General features: G+C 45.5%; 1 pseudogene; it reads right to left on the bottom strand.

Moving 5' to 3' along the window:
• Positions 1 to 229: 229 nt before the first annotated feature.
• Positions 230 to 11,847, bottom strand: LOC101689872 (annotated as a pseudogene).
• Positions 11,848 to 18,590: the final 6,743 nt, after the last annotated feature.

Below are 18,590 nucleotides of genomic sequence, written 5' to 3'. Positions count from 1 at the left end.
CCGTGTTGTTCTTTTTTTTTTTTTTTTTCTTTCTTTTTTTCACTGGATACAGGATATTTCATTGATATATGACAAAGTAGGACTCCCCAAGTGAACCTGGGTTAGAAATGGTGCAGGTCGGGAGGTTATCGGTGTGTTGGAGGAGGAGTTGGAGCAAGGACACCCCAGCAGTTGAGGGCCTCTCCCTTCCTCGTGCTCTCCCTGGGGCTGGTGGTCCAGGGAACCCTTACTACTTGGAGGCCATGTGGACCACAAGGTCTACCACCTGGTTGTTGTAGCCAAATTCATTGTCACACCAGGAAATGAGCTCAACAAAGTGGTCATTGAAAGCAATGTCAGCCCCAGCATTGAAAGTGAAGAGTAGGTGTCACTGTTGAAGTTGCAGGAGATAACCCGGCTCTCAGTGTAGCCCAGGATGGCCTTGAGGGGGCTCTCCAATGCCTCTTCATCCCCTTCTTGATGTCATCATATCCGGCAGCTTCCTCTGGGTGACAAGTCCGATTCACGACTAACACTTGGGGGTGGGGAAATGGAAGGCTATGCTGGTGAGCTTCCTACTCAGCTCAGGGATGACCTTGCCTACAGCCTCAGAGCCAGTAGAAGTGGGGATGATGCTTTGGGCAGCCCCTTCGGCCGTCATACCACAGCTTCCCCAAACCCTACTTCTCATGGTTCATGCCCATCACAAGCATGGGGGCATTAAAAAGAGGGACAGAAATGATGACTCTCTCGGCCCCACCCTTCAAGTTAGCCCCAGATTTCTCCATGGGGGTAAAGACCCCAGAGGACTCCACAACAGACTCGGCACCAGCCTCACCCCATTCGACGTTGGCGGGATCTTGCTCCTGGGAGATGGAAATGTGGTTTCCATTGGTGACAAGTTTCCCATTCTCAGCCTTGACTGTGCCATGGAATTTGCTGTGGGTAGAGTCATACTGGAAACATGTAGATCATGTAGTTGAGGTCAGTGCAAGGGTCACTGATGGCGATAATATCCACTTTGCCCAAGCTGAAAGCAGCCCTGGTGACCAGGCACCCAATCGGGCCAAGTCCACTTACTCCTACCTTCACCCTCGTGTCTTGGGGACATGACTAGGACCGCACCAGAAGATGCAGCTGTCTGTGGAGTGGAGAGGAGCAGAGAGCCACATTGTATTGTTCTGAGACCCCCTTGCCCTTAAAGTTTAAATTATAAATAATAAGTTTCCACTTGTGAATAAGATCTTGCTTTGAATCGGTTACATAAGCACTCATAGTGTCACTTTTCCACAAGAGAAGACCAGAAGGAGAGCACTGGATGGTTTGGGATACGTGGAGGTGTTGCTATGATTTCTCGAGACGTTCAGTGGGCTCCGTGCTCTCCTTTCACTGAATCCTCGTCCAGAAATCCCTCCTGCCTGCGTGGAGGCTCCGGCTCAGGCAATAACAATGTCGCCATATCTCCCCACTCAGAAATCCCTTTGCGAGCAAAGCCTCTAGACAAGAAGTGCTTTCTCTGTGACACAATGAGCTTTCTGGTCTGCGACAATATAAGCAATAATGAAATTAATAACAATATGGAAGCAGTCGATGTATGGAATAACTGACTTGAAAAGTGAAATATATGTCCCTGAACTTCTATCATAAAATGACTCAAAAAAGAATAAGAATCTTCAACTTTCATCTATCCTTGATGAAAATTGCAATGTGGGTCTTGGCCAAATCACTTACCTTTTCTAGGCTTCACTTTTTTATCTGAAAGTTTACTTTTTCTTTTCTCTTTCCATCCGCTAAGAGTTGGCATGCCTGCGGACCCAGATCCTGAACACTGGCTCTCTTTGGAATCTCCTCCAGAAATGTCATTTAAAATACGATTTTATGCACATATGCTGTCGATTCCAAAATTCACATCTCCCACCATGGCCCCCCACCAACTCCACAACCATATGATCATCTCCCTACCTGGCATCTTAAAAAGGTCTCCAATAAGCATCTAAAACTTAACAGAGCTCAAGAAAGCTTTTGATTCTCATGACTCATCATGAATTCTCTGAATCTGAACATCAATAAATATTTGATACTATTAGGAAATTACTGTTCATTTGTTAGAGATGATAACAGAATTGTGGTTGTTTAAAAAAAGATTCCTTGTGATATGCGTAACAAATTTAATAATGAAGTGATTGAAATAAGTGATAAGACTACAGGATGTGAGGTCTGGGATTTGCTTGTGTGGCTCACGGTGGTGGGAGGTAGCAGCAGAAGAATCTAATTAAAGTACCGATGGAACACAAGCTCAGTGAGCCGCTGATCGCCTCAACTGGGTGAGGATGTCCTGAGAAGCCAGAGCTGGAGTATTAGATTACGAACTGCAGATCATGGCCTGCTGCTTGAGGGGGCACAGGCCAGATGAGGTGGGCAGGTAGCTCCCTCCGCATCCGATCTCCCACTTTAGGGTAAAGGAAACTCCGGGTAACCTTGACTGAAGGCACAGTTTTAGCAGAGCCACACAAAGGAGGTAAAGTCATAAGATGTGTTACTTGCAGATCCCCCAAATAAGGGTGGGGGGCTGAGGGTGCTCAGCAAACCAGGGGAAGGGCGGTCCCAGGTCACGAGTGAGCAGGAGATAGATAGAGAGCAGGATGACAGCACCTGTTACTTACAAGGTAGTTGTGGCCAGAGGTCTCTAAATTTCAGAGACTCAACGCTGACTGGTTATTTTAAAAGGTGTCCCAGGAAAAAACGAGGTGGAAACTGGGGGTGGGAATCCTACGCTCAGGTCCCTAAGGGTCCAGACTTGGGACGTGGGCAGGGCTACCATATGTGAAATCCTAGACACCCACTTAGGAGGGTTGTTCCTCTCATCACAGACGAATATGTGGGGTTTTATATTATTGTCCTTCTAATTTGGGGTTATGTTTACATTTTTCCCTAATAAAAATTTTATTTATTTTTAAAGATTTTATTTATTTATTTGACAGACAAAGGTCACAGGTAGGCAGAGAGGCAGGCAGAGAGAGAGGGCGAAGCAGGCTCCCTGCTGAACAGAAAGCCCGATGCGGGGCTCGATTCCAGGACCCTGAGATCATGACCTGAGCTGAGGGTAGAGGTTTAACTTACTGAGCCACCCAGGTGCCCCCCCCCCTAATAAAAATCTTAAAAGAGACTACCTCTTCACCATCCAAATAAAAGACAACACTGTTAACTCAGCTACTGTGAACAAAATTCTTTGAATCATCTCTGCCTTGTTCTTTTGACCCCGTGTCTCTCTGTTTGCAAAGGACCTAGGTTTGGAGTGTTCTTGGTATATCTCTGAGCAGTAGAAAGGCTGAATGAAGCAGTGAGCATAAGGGACATAAGAAATGGAATCAGAGAGGCATTTTGATGCTTTTTAATATAGGATCTTAAGGGGGCATCTGGGTGGCTCAGTGAGTTAAGTGTCTGCCTTCAGCTCAGGTCATGATGTCAGGGTCCTGGGATCGGGTCCCGAATTGGGCTCTCTGCTCAGCAGGGAGCCTGCTCCCCCACTTCCGGCCTGCCTCTCTGCCTACTTGTGGTCTCTGTCTGTCAAATAAATAAATAAAATCTTTTAAAAGTATCTCGGACCTTAATGGTCATGTAAGAATTTGTATTTTGTTCTGCAAGTGATGCGAAATCTTTGGACAACTTTGCTCAGAGGAGGAGAGTGATGAGTTTTACTTTTGACAAATGTCATCAGGGATGGTGTGGAGGAATAGACATTAAGGGGTCAAGAGTGGGAGAGGGAAACCAATTAGATGCTATTTCAGTAAGTCAAGGAAATGATGGTGGCTTGAAATAGCCGTCTCTATGGAGGTGTGTGGGGGTAGTGGTTAGGACAGAATGTCAAGGTATTTCTGACATGAGTTTCTAATGGATGAATAAATGTAAGGTGACACTACTGAATTTAAAAATCCCTAAATTGTCCTTCAGCTTCATAGCCCTGCGAAATGCAAACATTGTGGCATGTGCCATTAATTCTATGACTTCTGGGAATCCCCTCTTTGCAATGCACACCCCCGGCAGAAACAGCGTGCCCTTAGGGTCAGAGAACATGGGTTCGAGTTGGAGTGGGTGATGCCGTCCACCCTGCAGGGCCAGGGAATGAAACGAGACAGTGTGCGAAAATCTCTTGAATACTGGACACTACAGCATAGGGACTCAGGAAAAATATTTCTTTCCTAAGTTATTTGCCCTCTGCAGGGGCATTCTTTCCTCTCTCTTACCCAGCTAAGGGATGTCCACCTTCCTTTTCTTTTCTTTTCTTTTTTTTTTTTTTTAGAGAATTTAAAATATACTTACATGAGAGAGAGCAAGAGAGAGGATAGAGAGAGAGAGAGAGAGAGAGAGAGGACAGAGGGAGAAGAAGAAGCAGGCTGCCTGCTGAGCGGGGTGCCCGACACAGGACTCGATCCCAGGACCCGAGGATCATGACCTGAACTGAAGGCAGAGGCTTAACCCCAGCCGCCCAGGTGTCCCTGCAGTGCCCACCTTCCTGGCATGTTCCTGGGCTCCACACTCAAGATTTCCACAACCTCGGGCTTTCTCCTTGCTCTTTTTAGCCTGAATATCTGTATTTATTGGAGCTGGGTCAAAAAAAATCACTTTGCAGAGAGGTGACCCTTATTTGGGGGCTAAAATGAAAGTATCTTTTGTTGGGAATTTCTCTTCATTGGCAATTTCAGATCTTTATTGTGTGATTCATCATACGTAGATTCACTCGTAAAGTGTCAGTCTTGCATTGGCTTTTTAATAAAACCTCTTCTAAATTCAGAATTAACATAAGATAAAGCTTTCATTTGCACATATGTAGCTACTTTATATCCCCCTTTTTTGGCCTCCCCGTCTTTCTTTTTTATAAGCATTAATTAGTGGTTTACATTGTCATGTACATGTAGCTAAGCAACAAGGGATAGAAAAAATTGAGTTAAGGGGCATCTGGGTGGCTTAATTGGTTCACCTTCTGACTCTTGATTTCAGCTCAGATCATGATCCCAGGGTAGTGAGGTCGAGCCGGCGTGAAGCTCTGTGCCCACTAGGGAGTCTGCCTTGTGCTCCCTCTGCTCCTCCGCGCTCTCTTTCTCTCTCTAAAATAAGTCAGTAAAATCTGTTAAAATGTTTGAGTTAATAAATAATATGTATACAAAATCTTGACTGTTTTATCAGTACCTTCATTTGATTAATACAGGATACATACGATTTGGTGGGGAGACACCCAGTTTCAGGCGATGGTAGCACCAAAGAATTTTAATTGGGAAATTTCAATCTTTAAAAAAAAACAACAAACAAAGAAAATTGATTTATGTCATCGAATACATATGTAAATAGAATTTTCACTAGGTAACAATTCCTCAAATAGGAACTGGAATGTCAGCGAACTTTTGGAAACGGGGCCCATTAGGCAGCGGACGTGCGTCCGTGCCCGAGACCTTGTCTGATTCTCCAAACCTGATATGGACCGCGACGGACAGCTGTTCAGACAGAAAGCCCTGGACACAAGAGTAGAAGTGTGCGGATGAAACCACGACGCCAAAGATACAGAATTTCGTTTCTGCGCATTGCATCCACCGGTGACGCGAAGGCTAGTGAGTGGAGGAGAGAAGCCCCACGGCGTGGGAGGTCCTTCCGCAGCACCCGCCGGGCCCATCATCAGTCCTCACGCAGTGGGCGCTCTTTGCTCCTGTTCCATCCCATTCTCTACTTTCCAGCTTATAAATATTTCCAAGTATTTAAAGCGAGGTATTCTGATTTTATCCACCCGTTGTGATTATTTTTAATTGTTCTTGCTCACTAAAAATGTCCTCAATCTAAAGTGAGCTGGTTTTTTCGTCCTAAGCACCGACAGCTGGACATGGTGAATCACTCCCCATGGGCTTCATGGGGAACCGGAGGCTCCCAGGATTCTCTGGACGTCTGCCCGTGAGAGCATTTGTCATACTCCGTTGTGAGCATGTTCGACTCCGTCCTCCTCCCTTCCTCGACCCCTGTGGCCTAACCCTTGGTCGCTAAGGCCTGTGGGCTGGAGCTGGTTCTGTGTTGGCGATCTGCCCAGCCCTCAGCACATACTGCTCTGGCCTATAGTCGGCACTCAGGAAATATTTTATTACTGAACCAATGGGTAAACAAGAAAACTTATTTACTATTTACATGCTGCCCCCCCAAATGGTATAACATCAAAACTAAACACCATAGCACTCCTGGAAGCGAGGACCAGCCCTGGACAGCTGCGTGGATTTCGCGAGCCCGTCTCTGTTAGCCCCGAGGCACCTTCCTTCCAGGTGGCGCCGTTGGCCGGCGGTCCTTCCATCCCCCCCCAAGCCATTCTGTCCGTCTGGCAGACAATGACTGTGACCCTAGTCTGGGAAGGATAACGGCTCAGAACAAGGGCAGCTCATTTCTCCATCGGAAGTGTCAGGTGTTGGATGGAGTCACCGGCAGCTTCCCTGCCCCTGTCCATTCGGGATCTGGGTTGGTTCCTTCTGTGGCTCTTCTAGGGAGTGGAAGGGAAGAGGGAGGAAGGCGGAGTGTCTGCTTCTAGAAGCCCCTGCTTCTGCGATGCTACTCATCACTCAGGCTCACATTCTGCTGGAGAGCTAGTGGCCACACCTCCTGCCAAGGGGCTGGGAAGTGCAGACCCACCCAGCTCCCCACCCCCACCCATTGATGGACAACACGAGCTGCCCCACTGTGCACGCTTGCCACGGAGGAAGAACTAGCCTGAGAACTTTCATTCCCGATAAGCTACAACAGCTCCTGAAGCTCGCTGCTCTTCCTACCGGGTGGTCATTTTTATCAGAAATCCAATCACAGGGGCTCCTGGGTGGTTCAGTGGGTTAAAGCTTCTGCTTTCAGCTTGGGTTGTGATCCCAGCATCCTGGGATGGAGCCCCACATTGGGCTCTCTGCTCAGCAGGGAGCCTGCTTCCCTTCCTCTCTCTCTCTCTCTGCCTGCCTCTCTGCCTACTTGTGATCTCTGTCTGTCAAATAAATAAATAAAATCTTAAAAAAAAGAAAAGAAAGAAAGAAACCCGATCACAGAACCCAAAACGAAATTAAATCTCTTGCTAAACAGAAGGAGTCATGGTGGGAATGGCAGAAAACCTTCCAAAATTATGCAGGACAAGCAGCTGATTCCCAGTTGTGTACCAGATCATCTTGGCTGAAATAGAAGATTCTCAAAACTGTGTCCAAAGCATTTGGAACATATCTCCACTGCAGGTGTGAGCCTAAGAGATTGAACATGCTAATAAAACCCAACATCATTCCCATCTAAATAACTCCCTGTGGTAGAGTTGCCTAAATTTCCTACATGAATGACTGATCTACCACAATAGGGTATTAAAGCTTAGAATACTAACACAGGCACTCCAGATACCAAAGAAAATGGTCTTTCATCACCGTCGTGTCCCAATTCTAATGAGCAGGTGACTCTCGGGGATTCGAGCGTTGCAAGCCCCATGGCCCCGGGGGTGCTGTCACCCAGGCCACGTGCTAGCATCCCGGGGTGCGTGCCTGAAGCACTCTGGCCTTTGTCACACGGAACGAAGTAATACTCAGCTCTGAACCTAGTAACAAACAGGATCCCATTTCATTTGCTTTTGTGCATTTTTCACTGACTTTCACTTGTTGGTGTGAAAAACCTCAAATGTGATGCTTTGATAGAAATGGAAAATTTTAAAACACTGAGTTTCCACAATTTGAGTTTAGTATCTGCATGTTATGAAACTCCATGATGAAATGCCTTAAAAGGTCAAGACCGCTGGGAATTTGAACGGGCGTCGGAGCTTCCCCCGAGCTTTCTAGGAATAGCTACAAGTCTGAAGACACAGCCCAGAGTCTCCAGACAGGTGTTTATCACACAACAGAACCTAAATAAATTCATAAATTCATAAATAAAATGGGACCAAATTTATGCAATATTTTTGCTCCAAATGTTCTGCAAGAAGAACAATTTTGTCAGTATGTAAATAGTATAGAAACCCATGCAGATATTGGAGGTTTCTCTTGCCTTTATCAGGGGTTAAGATATGTCTGTGCATCGGAATTACAAGGTGAATTTTTAAAAATAGTTATTTTTGTTAGAGAGAGCGAGTGGGTGGGAGGAGGAGCAGAGGGAGAGACTCAAGCAGACCCCCTGCAGAGTGCGGAGCCTGCCACGGGGCTCGATCTCATGACCCTGAGATCACAACCTGAGCTGAATCCAAGAGCCCAGCGCCCAAGCCGCTGAGCCTCCCAAGCACCCCAGTACAGAGAATGTCTAAAACCATAGAGCTGAGGTCCTATGTCCAGAATTTCTCCCTCAGTGTGGTGTTTGTGGACTTGTGAATCTGCTTTGTAGTTAATGAACACATGAGGCTGCGGAGAGGTAGGTGGGTCGCAGGCTTGTGGATCACTGATAAGGGTTTTGAAAGATTTAGAACAGCCGTTCTCAAGCTTTCTGGGGCATGCAGATCGCCTGCTTCACAGGATTATTGCCAACACCACGTAAGAACACGCAGGACTCTGCATGTCACAAGCCTTCGCCAGCAATGATGGGGGTGTCTTCACCAAAGGCGAATGAGGAGTTAGAAAGAAGGAAAAGTGTTCAATGACCGGAATGAAATGGAAAGAAAACCGAGTGCTCATGGGCAGGGAAAGAGGCAGGCGGTGCTGTCCACCAAAGACTTCCCACTTCCGGGCCTGCCCGTCGTAACTGTGAAGATGAATGACAAACAGCCTTCGAACAGGTCATCTGACTCCCTGTCCTTACTCCTTTGCAGTGTGTTCTCCACCATCGAGTCAGGTTTATAGTGAGTCGCTGCCTGTGTCACTCCCCAGGTAAACACCCCTTCACCCTGGGGGTGAGAGAAAAATCCTCACGGCTGCTGCCTGTCTGGGACTGTCTACACCCACACATCCCAAGGCCAGGAATCACCACTCACAGACTCAGACACCACGTCCTGTAGGAAGCCTTGCTCCAACCTCTGTTTCTCCAAGCCAAACATTTCCATTCTTTTTTTTTTTTTTTCTTGAAGGCTGGCATCTTTAATTAAAAATCGGGTAGGTGGGTGCTACTGAGTTTTTTGTTGTTGTTGTTGTTGTTTTCAGCATAACAGTATTCATTATTTTTGCACCACACCCAGTGCTCCATGCAATCCGTGCCCTCTATAATACCCACCACCTGGTACCCCAACCTCCCCTCCCCCCGCCCCTTCAAAACCCTCAGATTGTTTTTCAGAGTCCATAGTCTCTCATGGTTCACCTCCCCTTTCAATTTCCCCCAACTCCCTTCTCCTCTCCATCTCCCCATGTCCTCCATGCTATTTGTTATGCTCCACAAATAAGTGAAACCATATGATAACTGACTCTCTCTGCTTGACTTATTTCACTCAGCATCATCTCTTCCAGTCCCGTCCATGTTGCTACAAAAGTTGGGTATTCGTCCTTTCTGATGGAGGCATCATACTCCATAGTGTATATGGACCACATCTTCCTTATCCATTCGTCCGTTGAAGGGCATCTTGGTTCTTTCCACAGTTTGGCGGCCGTGGCCATTGCTGCTATAAATATTTCCATTCTTTAGTGCGACTTCTCGATTAGTTTTCTGTAAGTCTGCGAATCTGAAAGAACAACGAAAGTGAACATTTTCATGATTGATCAACGTCTTGATCAGTGTTTAATTCCCAGCAGCCCCACTGCCCTGGTATACGGCCGATGTTTAATAAATATTCATTCCACCAACAAAGGATTGATAGAGAAGATGCGGTAGATGTATCCATTGGAGAATTACTCAGCTATTGAAAAAAACTTAAACTTGCCGTTTGGGACAACACGGCTGGACCTTGAGGGCATGATGCTAAATGAAGGAAGTTAGAGAAAGACAAATTCTGTATGATCTCAACTACACATGGAATCTAAAACACAAAAAATCAAAATCGCAGATACAGAGAATGTAACAGTGGTTGTGGTCTATAAGCGCTCAGGGCTGGGGCCACAGGGCAGGGGCAGTCAAACAGTACAAAGTTCTAGTTATAACATAAGTAAGTCGTGGAGATGTGATGTACACCATGGAGACTGAGTAATAATGCATTGCCTACTTTGAGAGTTGTTAAAAGAGGGGCTCCTGGGTGGCTAAGTCGGTTAAGCATCTGCCTTCAACTCAGGTTATGATCTCAAGGTCCTGGGAAGGAGCCCAGCATTGGGCTTCCTTCCCAGCAGGGAGTCTGCTACCCCCATTCTCTCTGCCCCTGCTCCTGCGCTGTCTCGTGCATGCATTTTCTCTCTAATAAATACATAAAATCTTAAAAAAGAAAAGAAAAGAAAAGAAAGTTGTTAAAAGACTAAACCCTAAAAGTTCTCATTACAAGAAAAAAAATTCTGTAACTCTGTGTGGAGACAGACGTTAACAAGACCTCCTGCGGTGGTCATTTTGTGATATATACAGATAGTCGGTCGTTACATTGTACACCTGAAACTAATACCATGTTTATGTCAATTATACCTCAATAAATAAATAAATAAATAAATAAATAAATAAATGTGTGTTGAAGGATATATATTGTTTACTTTTCATCAACTCTTGTGAAATAAACCTATTTTTATATTCTTTCTGAGACTCATACAAAAGCCACTTCCTTTGTGTAGTTTCTCCAAATGGTAATATTGTTTGATCAATAGATTTATACCTCAATTTATAGAATTTATTTAATCCATGCAAATTTCAGTTATCTTTCCTCCCTGAGTTCCTTTTTTTCTTTAAATATTTTTTTAAATTTATTTATTTACTTGACAGAGATCACAAGCAGGCAGAGAGGCAGGCAGAGAGAGAGGAAGGGAAGCAGGCTCCCTGCTGAGCAGAGAGCCCAATGGGGGGTTCGATCCCAGGACCCTGGGATCGTGACCTGAGCCGAAGGCAGAGGCTTTAACCCACTGAGCCACCCAGGCGCCCCACCCCACCCGCCCAGTTCCTTTTACACATAGAAATGAGAACTGATTATATCAGCCATCAATACAGAGAAATGTAACAAGTAGCAAATCTACTCCTTGTAGTTACTAAGTATAGAGTAAGAGGCACTTCAGTTGGGCTTGGAGAAAGAGATAAAATGAAACAATAGTTTATTACATGACCTGGTGGAAATATAAGGTGAATTGTAACTTGGACTTTCATGGGCAGTACCAGTCATGAGATAGCAACAAAAAATGGCAAGGCATATACTACTCCTTTGTGCCCAGATACCTTCCCTGTCCAGAGCAAACAAGCTGATGTGGCCAGTGGATTCTTGATTTTGGGACCCTCTGTGGCTACCAGTCCCTGCTCAGCCACAGAAAGCCTTCCTGGTGCCACCCAGTGCTACTGTTGCTGCTGCTGCCCCCACCTTTCAGCTTGACTCCCCAACTAGCCTGTGACCTTGGTCCATGTTTCCCTGTCCTTACTGTCTGGTGGGGCCATTCCTCCCATTAGCTAGTCCATCACTAAATACGAGTTGAGCTCTGTGCCAGTCACCGGACTGGCTGCTGGGACAGTCGTGGGAGGAAGTGAGCCTGCAACCTGTTCCCACAGAGGCTGGAATGCAGCAGAGAGAGCATGCTCCTCTCACTGCGGAGGGCAGAGCTCTTCAGATGGGCCAGTGAGGTGGCCCTAATTATTCCCTCTCTACCATCCCTTCTCATAAAGACCAGTGATTGGCCTAGGGCTGGGTGCCTTCCCAGTGGGCTTGCTGGAAGCATCTCACCAGAGCTGAAGACCAGCCTGTACCCCAGGTTCATCCAACTCTCCCCTGACTCACCTAGGGCTGGGCATACTGCCTGCCAGGAAACGATCCGACAGGAGCTTGAACTCCAGGGCCTTGCTGTTAATTCTCAGGGGTCCCATCTCTTCTAACTGAGCACAGCAGACCCTCACAGAAAAAGGAAATTCAGAAGCTCTCCACTACCATGTACAGTGCTACCTAGGTAAGAAGGTGCCGCCATTCTTCTGTGTCGGTCTTGAAAGATGGACATGTGACTTCCACATAGATAACTAACATAAGGCGGGCCTTCTGAGAGCTCTCCATCTGGCAATGCTCACCTCACCTGCAGGTCTGAAATCCAGGAAGCAGAAACACTCAAAGTCACAATACTCTTGTTTCCAAAGGGGGAATAAAAACCCCACAAAAGCATATGGCAGTCAGGAACAGTCATTCCTACTCCTGCTGGTATTTGGGGAAAGCATCCATACAATAAAGAAAGGTTGCTCCTGTGTCCAGTAGTCCACCCAGAAATGTATAAAAACCCAATAAACCACAAGGGTGGGGAAGGGTCCACGCAATAGCCAACGGGTTACTTCAGACAGGCTACCAAGTCCCAGCTAAACGGTGTGCCATGGCCACACAGAGTAGCGGGCGAACTGCTGTGTGATGAGAGACTCTGAAATGCTCAAGAGATTGGGATCAATTTAGAGCACGCCCAAGTCAGGCACTGGCACAATGGTGAAGAGGTTCCTGGACTGGAAGGTCTATAACGGGCAATGTGTAGATACATATTTTTCAATGTCGGTGACTCAGGAGAGCAACCAGCGGTTAAGTTACCCAGAATCCAGACAGCATGATGTGAAATCACAGTAAGTTCAGAAGACAGGAAACAGAAATATTTAGTCAGGGCACAATGGTGAGAAAAATATGGCAAGAGACAAAATGAAACAAAAACGTGTTCTCTGAACAAACAAAAGACAAAACAACAACAACAACAACAACAACAACAAAACCCCTCTTGATCAGGAAGAGGAATCAGCTGGTCTGACCGCGTAAGGTAGGCATGTGGGTCAGACGAGGTAAAACCTCCAATCCCAGGACCCTGCTTATCTCGGGCAAACCGCACCTGCCCACACGGGCTTCTTGGCGTGGTGGAACTAGCAGGCGTACTTTTAAACCCCTGCCACGGTGTGCCCTGAGCCCAGGAAGAATACGATGAACTAGACTAACATTTAATTTTGGGGTCCCTTCCTTCTGACCGGGCACACTGCTCAACCCCTTGCTCGCCCTCTCTCTCTGCCCCCGCAGCTCTTGGAGGCCGGTGTCCCTGTTCCCGGCGAGAAAGTGGAGGCAGGGGGAGGCGAAGCTCTGTCTCCATGTAACACGTAGGCCTTCGCTCCCAGGTGATCTGATGCCAGAACCACAGATTTGAACCATTGCTTTGTACTTCTTTTTGAAACTCCTTCCCTGATCTCCGAGACTGGATTCCATGTCTCCCCCGTGGAGGCCGCCTCACCCTGAGTCACTCTGCCCCCCTCCATGTCCTGGCCTGGCCCCGACATTTTACTGAACCAAACTATGAACTCCGAGGCAGCCACGGTGTCTGACTGCTGTGCTATGAGTGCCTATCCTAAACAGGCCTTCATTTATAATTCCTGAATTACTGAAAGACAGATGTTTAAGCCAATGAATATTGAAACAGCGAGGCCAGGGGTGCCTGGATGGCTCCATTGGTTAAATGTCTGACTCTTGATCTTGGCTCAGGTCCTGACCTCGCATTGGCTTCAGACCCCACCATTGGGCTCCAGGCCCAGTGCAGAGCCCACTTAATAAAAGCAAAACCACATCCTCTCCAACACACATTATTTACTGTCTTGTGAATTTTGGCCATTCTCACTGGTGCAAGGTGGTATCTCAATGTGGTTTTAATTTGAATCTCCCTGATGGCTAGTGATAATGAACATTTTTTCATGTGTCTGTCAGCCATTTGTATGTCTTCATTGGAGAAGTGTCTGTTCATGTCTTCTACCCATTTTTGGACATGATTATCTGTTTTGTGTGTGTGTTGAGTTTGAGGAATCCTTTATATCCTGGATATCAACCTTTTGTCTGTAGTGTCATTTGCAAATATCTTCTCCCATTCCATGGGTTGCCTCTTTGTTTCCTTGACTGTTTCCTTTGCTGTGCAGGAATCTTGCACAGCAAGATTTTTTGATCTTGATGAAGTCTCAAAAATTCATTTTCACTTTTGTTTCCTTTGCCTTTGGAGATGTATCTTGAAAGAAGTTGCTGTGGCTGATATCGAAGAGGTTACTGCCTACGTTCTCCTTTAGGATTCTGATGGATTCCTGCCTCACGTTGAGGTCTTTTATCCATTTCGAGTTTATCTTTGTGTACGGTGTAAGAGAATGGTCGAGTTTCATTCTTCTACATACAGCTGTCCAGTTTTCCCAGCACCATTTATTGAAGAGACTGTCTTTTTTCCACTGTATATTTTTTCCTGCTTTGTCAAAGATTATTTGCCCATAGAGTTGAAGGTCCATATCTGGGCTCTCTACTCTGTTCCACTGGTCTGTGTGTCTGTTTTTATGCTAGTACCATGCGGTCTTGGTGATCACAGCTTTGTAGTAAAGCTTGAAATCAGGAAACGTGATGCCGCCAGTTTTGTTTTTCTTTTTCAACATCTCCTTAGCAATTCAGGGTCTCTTCTGATTCCATACAAATTTTAGGATTATTATTATTATTATTATTTGCTCCAGCTCTTTGAAAAATGTTGGTGGAATTTTGATTAGAATGGCATCAAAAGTATAGATTGCTCTAGGCAGTATAGACATTTTAACAATGTTTATTTTTTCGATCCATGAGCATGGAGTGGTCTTCCATCTTTTTGTGTCTTCTTCAATTTCTTTCATGAGTGTTCTGTAGTTCCTCAAGTACAGATCCTTTACCTCTTTGGATAGGTTTATTCCCAGGTATCTTATGGTTTTTGGTGCTACAGTAAATGGAATCAATTCTTTAATCTCCCTTTCTGTATTTTCACTGTTAGGGTATAGGAAAGTAACTGATTTCCGTACATTGGCTTTGTATCCTGCCACATTACTGAATTTCTGTATGAGTTCCAGTAGTTAGAATGACCAAAATTCACAAGATATTAAATAATGTGTGTTGGAGAGGATGTGGAGAAAGGGGAACCCTCTTACACTGTTGGGAATGCAAGTTGGTGCAGCCACTTTGGAAAACAGTGTGGAGATTCCTGAAGAAATTAAAAATAGAGCTACCCTATGACCCTGCAATTGCACTACTAGGTATTTACCCCAAAGATACAGATGTAGTGAAAAGAAAGGCCATCTGTACCCCAGTGTTCATAGCAGCAATGGCCACAATCGCCAAACTGTGAAAATAGCCAAGATGCCCTTCAACGGACAAATGGAAAAGGAAAATGTGGTCCATATACACGATGGAGTATGATGCCTCCATCAGAAAGGACGAATCCCCAACTTTTGTAGCAACATGGGCGGGACTGGAAGAGATGATGCTGAGTGAAATCAGTCAAGCAGAGAGAGTCAATTATCATATGGTTTCACTTACTTCCGGAGCATAAGGAATAACACAGAGGACATGGGGAGTTGTAGAGGAGAAGGGAGTTGAGGGAAATTGGAGGGAGAGATGAACCATGAGAGACTGGACTCAGAAACAAACTGAGGGTTTTGGAGGGGAGGGGGGTCAGGCGTTGGGTGAGTCTGGTGGTGGGTATTATGGAGGGCACGGATTGCATGGAACGCTGGGTGTTCCCAGTGGTACACTGAAAAGAAATTTAATTAATAAATAAATAAGATTTTTAAAAAAAGCAAAACCAAACCACACAACTGCAAGGCCAACAGAGGCAAATTCACTCCTGACCAGTAGGTGGCAACAATGGACCGCTATCAAGGGAGTGATGCCCGCAAGGGACCAGGTCTTTTCCTGCGGGGTGTGCAGCCGAACTACCAGTGTTTTGCCCGAGGAAGTCACCGTATTGCATTAGCACAGTTACTGTTACTCTTCTCTAGATGCCTTCCAGATTTGATGCATCTTTTCCCAGCACCATAAAATTAGAACGGGTTTAATTATTCCACTTGTAATGCTACTTCTGTTGCATTTCTTCACTAGCCTATCTTGTAAAATATTTATGTTCAAAGAACAGATAGAAGGGTTTATAGATTGTATTCTTATGATGAAGCTACAGCTGAAATACACATACGACACATGCCCCAATTTGAAAGTGTACTTTCCTACTCTGGAATATTTGTGGCTTGAAGAGATTGTGCCCCTACCAGCGACCAGAGGTTAGAGGAAAAAACTGACCCGAAGCTAGCAACCATTGCTATGATAACCACCGTGGAAACATTCCAGAGAAAGGGGTGCTCTGCGATACAATATCTGAATGAAATCAGTCAAGCAGAGAGAGTTAATTATCATATGGTTTCACTTATTTGTGGAGCATAACAAATAGCATGGAGGACATGGGGAGTTGGAGAGGAGAAGGGAGTTGAGGGAAATTGGAAGGGGAGGTGAATCATGAGAGACTGTGGACTCTGAAAAACAATCTAAGGGTTTTGAAGTGGTGGGGGGGTTGGAGGTTGGGGGAACCAAGTGGTGGGTATTATAGAGGGCACGGATTGCATGGAGCACTGGGTGTGCTGCAAAAATAATGAATACTGTTATGCAGAAAAAAAAATTTTAAAAAGAATGTTCCTCCCACATTTATTTTCATGAACTTCCATTCCTTTTACTACAACTATTTGGACTGGTGATTCTTGGTGTTTAGGGTTACAGAGTTACATAGAAATCACCCAGGGACTTGGTAGCGTGTTAACAAGCTGCTTCTGATGCCAGGGTCTGGGGCAAGTGCAGAGACCCTGCATGTCCAGCAAGCTCCTGGGGAGGCTGGTGGAGCTGCCCTCTGGACTACCATTTCAGCAGGATCTGGGGGACAGTGATTTCCAGAACTTTAAAAACAAGTATGACTTGTGTCTGTGCTCATTAATAGGTGTGTGATGGTCTCCAATTGAATCTTCAAGGCATGAGTATTTCTTAACTGTATTTTGACTTCACAGACTAAGCTAAGTCATTTTACTGAATATTTATGATAAATACAGTAATTTACTGAAATTAATGCTGTAGCTATTCCTAAAGTTAAATCAAAGTGTCATATTTTAGTGATCTTTGATTACATGACAAAGCCTCCCAGAACTTAGTGCCTTTGGACAGCATCATGTCACCCTGTGGTTTTGTGGCCGGGAGTTCAGACTGGTGTTCCCTGAGGTCCCCAGGGGACTGTGCTCAAGTGTCTGTAGGTTGAGCTCAGCCGAATGACTCCTGTTCCCGGGTCTCAGGGTCCCTCTGGATGGTCTCTTCAGTAGGACGACGATAGGCCTACAGGGTGGTTCAGGATTCAGGATCAGGGTAGAAGCTGCCAGCCCCCGTAAGAGAGAGCCATGAAACTAGGGTGGCGTCATGTCCACTGTATTCTCTCAGTCCAGACTACGGGTGGAAAGGCCAGGCTCCAAGGAAGGGAAAATAGCCCCTCTCTCACCGTAGGAAGTGTCAGTGCAGCCATCATGAGTCTCCCACAGGAGCGCCTGAGAGGCTCAGTCAAGCACCCAACTCTTGATTTTGGCTCAGGTCATGATCTCAGGGTCAAAGGATCGAGCCCGTGTTGGGCCCCCTGCTTGGCGGGGAGCCTGCTTCTCCCTCTTCCTCTGCTCCTTCCCCTGCTTCTGCCCTCTCCCTCTCTTTCTGCCTTTCTCTCTCTCTCTCTTTCTCTCAAACAAATAAATAAAATCTTTAAAAAACATATATCAGCAAGCAAATCAACATCATGGGCTCAGGGCGTGACTGCGTATTTGTGTGGAGGGGTAGAAAGCACTGGAATATTTCCATTGAATTCTTTCCCCTGTAAAGTTGGTCACATTTTCAACTTGGCTTTCTCTGCATCCATCTTCCTTCCTTTCACTTGGAAGAAACCACTATAGAAGCGTAGAGATGGATGGAGATTAAGACGGGCAGGCTCGGGCTCCAGCAAGACTTGACTTGGAACACATTTTTGTGTTCCTCCATCTTGACTCCTCTCCCTCCATGTCTCATGTTTTTCTGTAGAATCCTTTGTTCTAGGAACTCAGCCTCCTTACTTAGTAGCGACACCCAGATGGCCAGGGCACCAGTGACAGTCATGAGACCACCTTGAAGACATGAGGAATGCAGCTGGGTGGTAGCATCCTCGAAACAGCCCAGGTCCTGCATTTTCCCATACATACAGCTTAGCCTCTTACTCCCAGTGGGCAGTTCTGAAGCGTTAGCCCGCCACAGCCTCCTTGGCCCGGCAATGCCATAAGACTCCTTCCTCTTCCTCTTTATCTCCAAATTCTGTCTCTGTGTTATATTTTGTTAGTGATGAACAATGCATGTGATCTCTCCAGGTCTCAACTTTCTTATTATTAAATTCATAGTAAGAACTTAAATGATTGCTTCTTCAGACCCCGTGATTCTAACATACTAATCTATTTTGTCACCATGTGTAATATACTTGTAGTATTAAGAATATTTAATATAGCCAATGTTTCAGAAGCACACCAATCCAAACCAAAAAACCACATAAGGCATCTATACGTAATCGTACATATATACGTTTACCTATTCACACCCTAAATCTCTACCTTGTCTTTATTTCCAGTAAGTGCTTCCAGACCTTCTGCATAATTTATTGCTTATTTAAAGATTTACTACTTTAATTATAGACATCCTCTCTCTTTGAAAATTCTTTAGATGTTTAGGGAAATCTCACAGCTCATTCGAACCCATATAATTTATTTATATAACATAATTTAAAAGCTTAATCAAAACATTC

The sequence above is a fragment of the Mustela putorius genome, unplaced genomic scaffold (assembly GCF_011764305.1).
Source record: "Mustela putorius furo isolate JIRA1106 unplaced genomic scaffold, ASM1176430v1.1 tig00000551_pilon_pilon_pilon, whole genome shotgun sequence".
NCBI lineage: Eukaryota > Metazoa > Chordata > Mammalia > Carnivora > Mustelidae > Mustela > Mustela putorius.
Note: the sequence above shows the minus strand (reverse complement) of the source record. Positions and strands in the feature narration are given on the sequence as shown.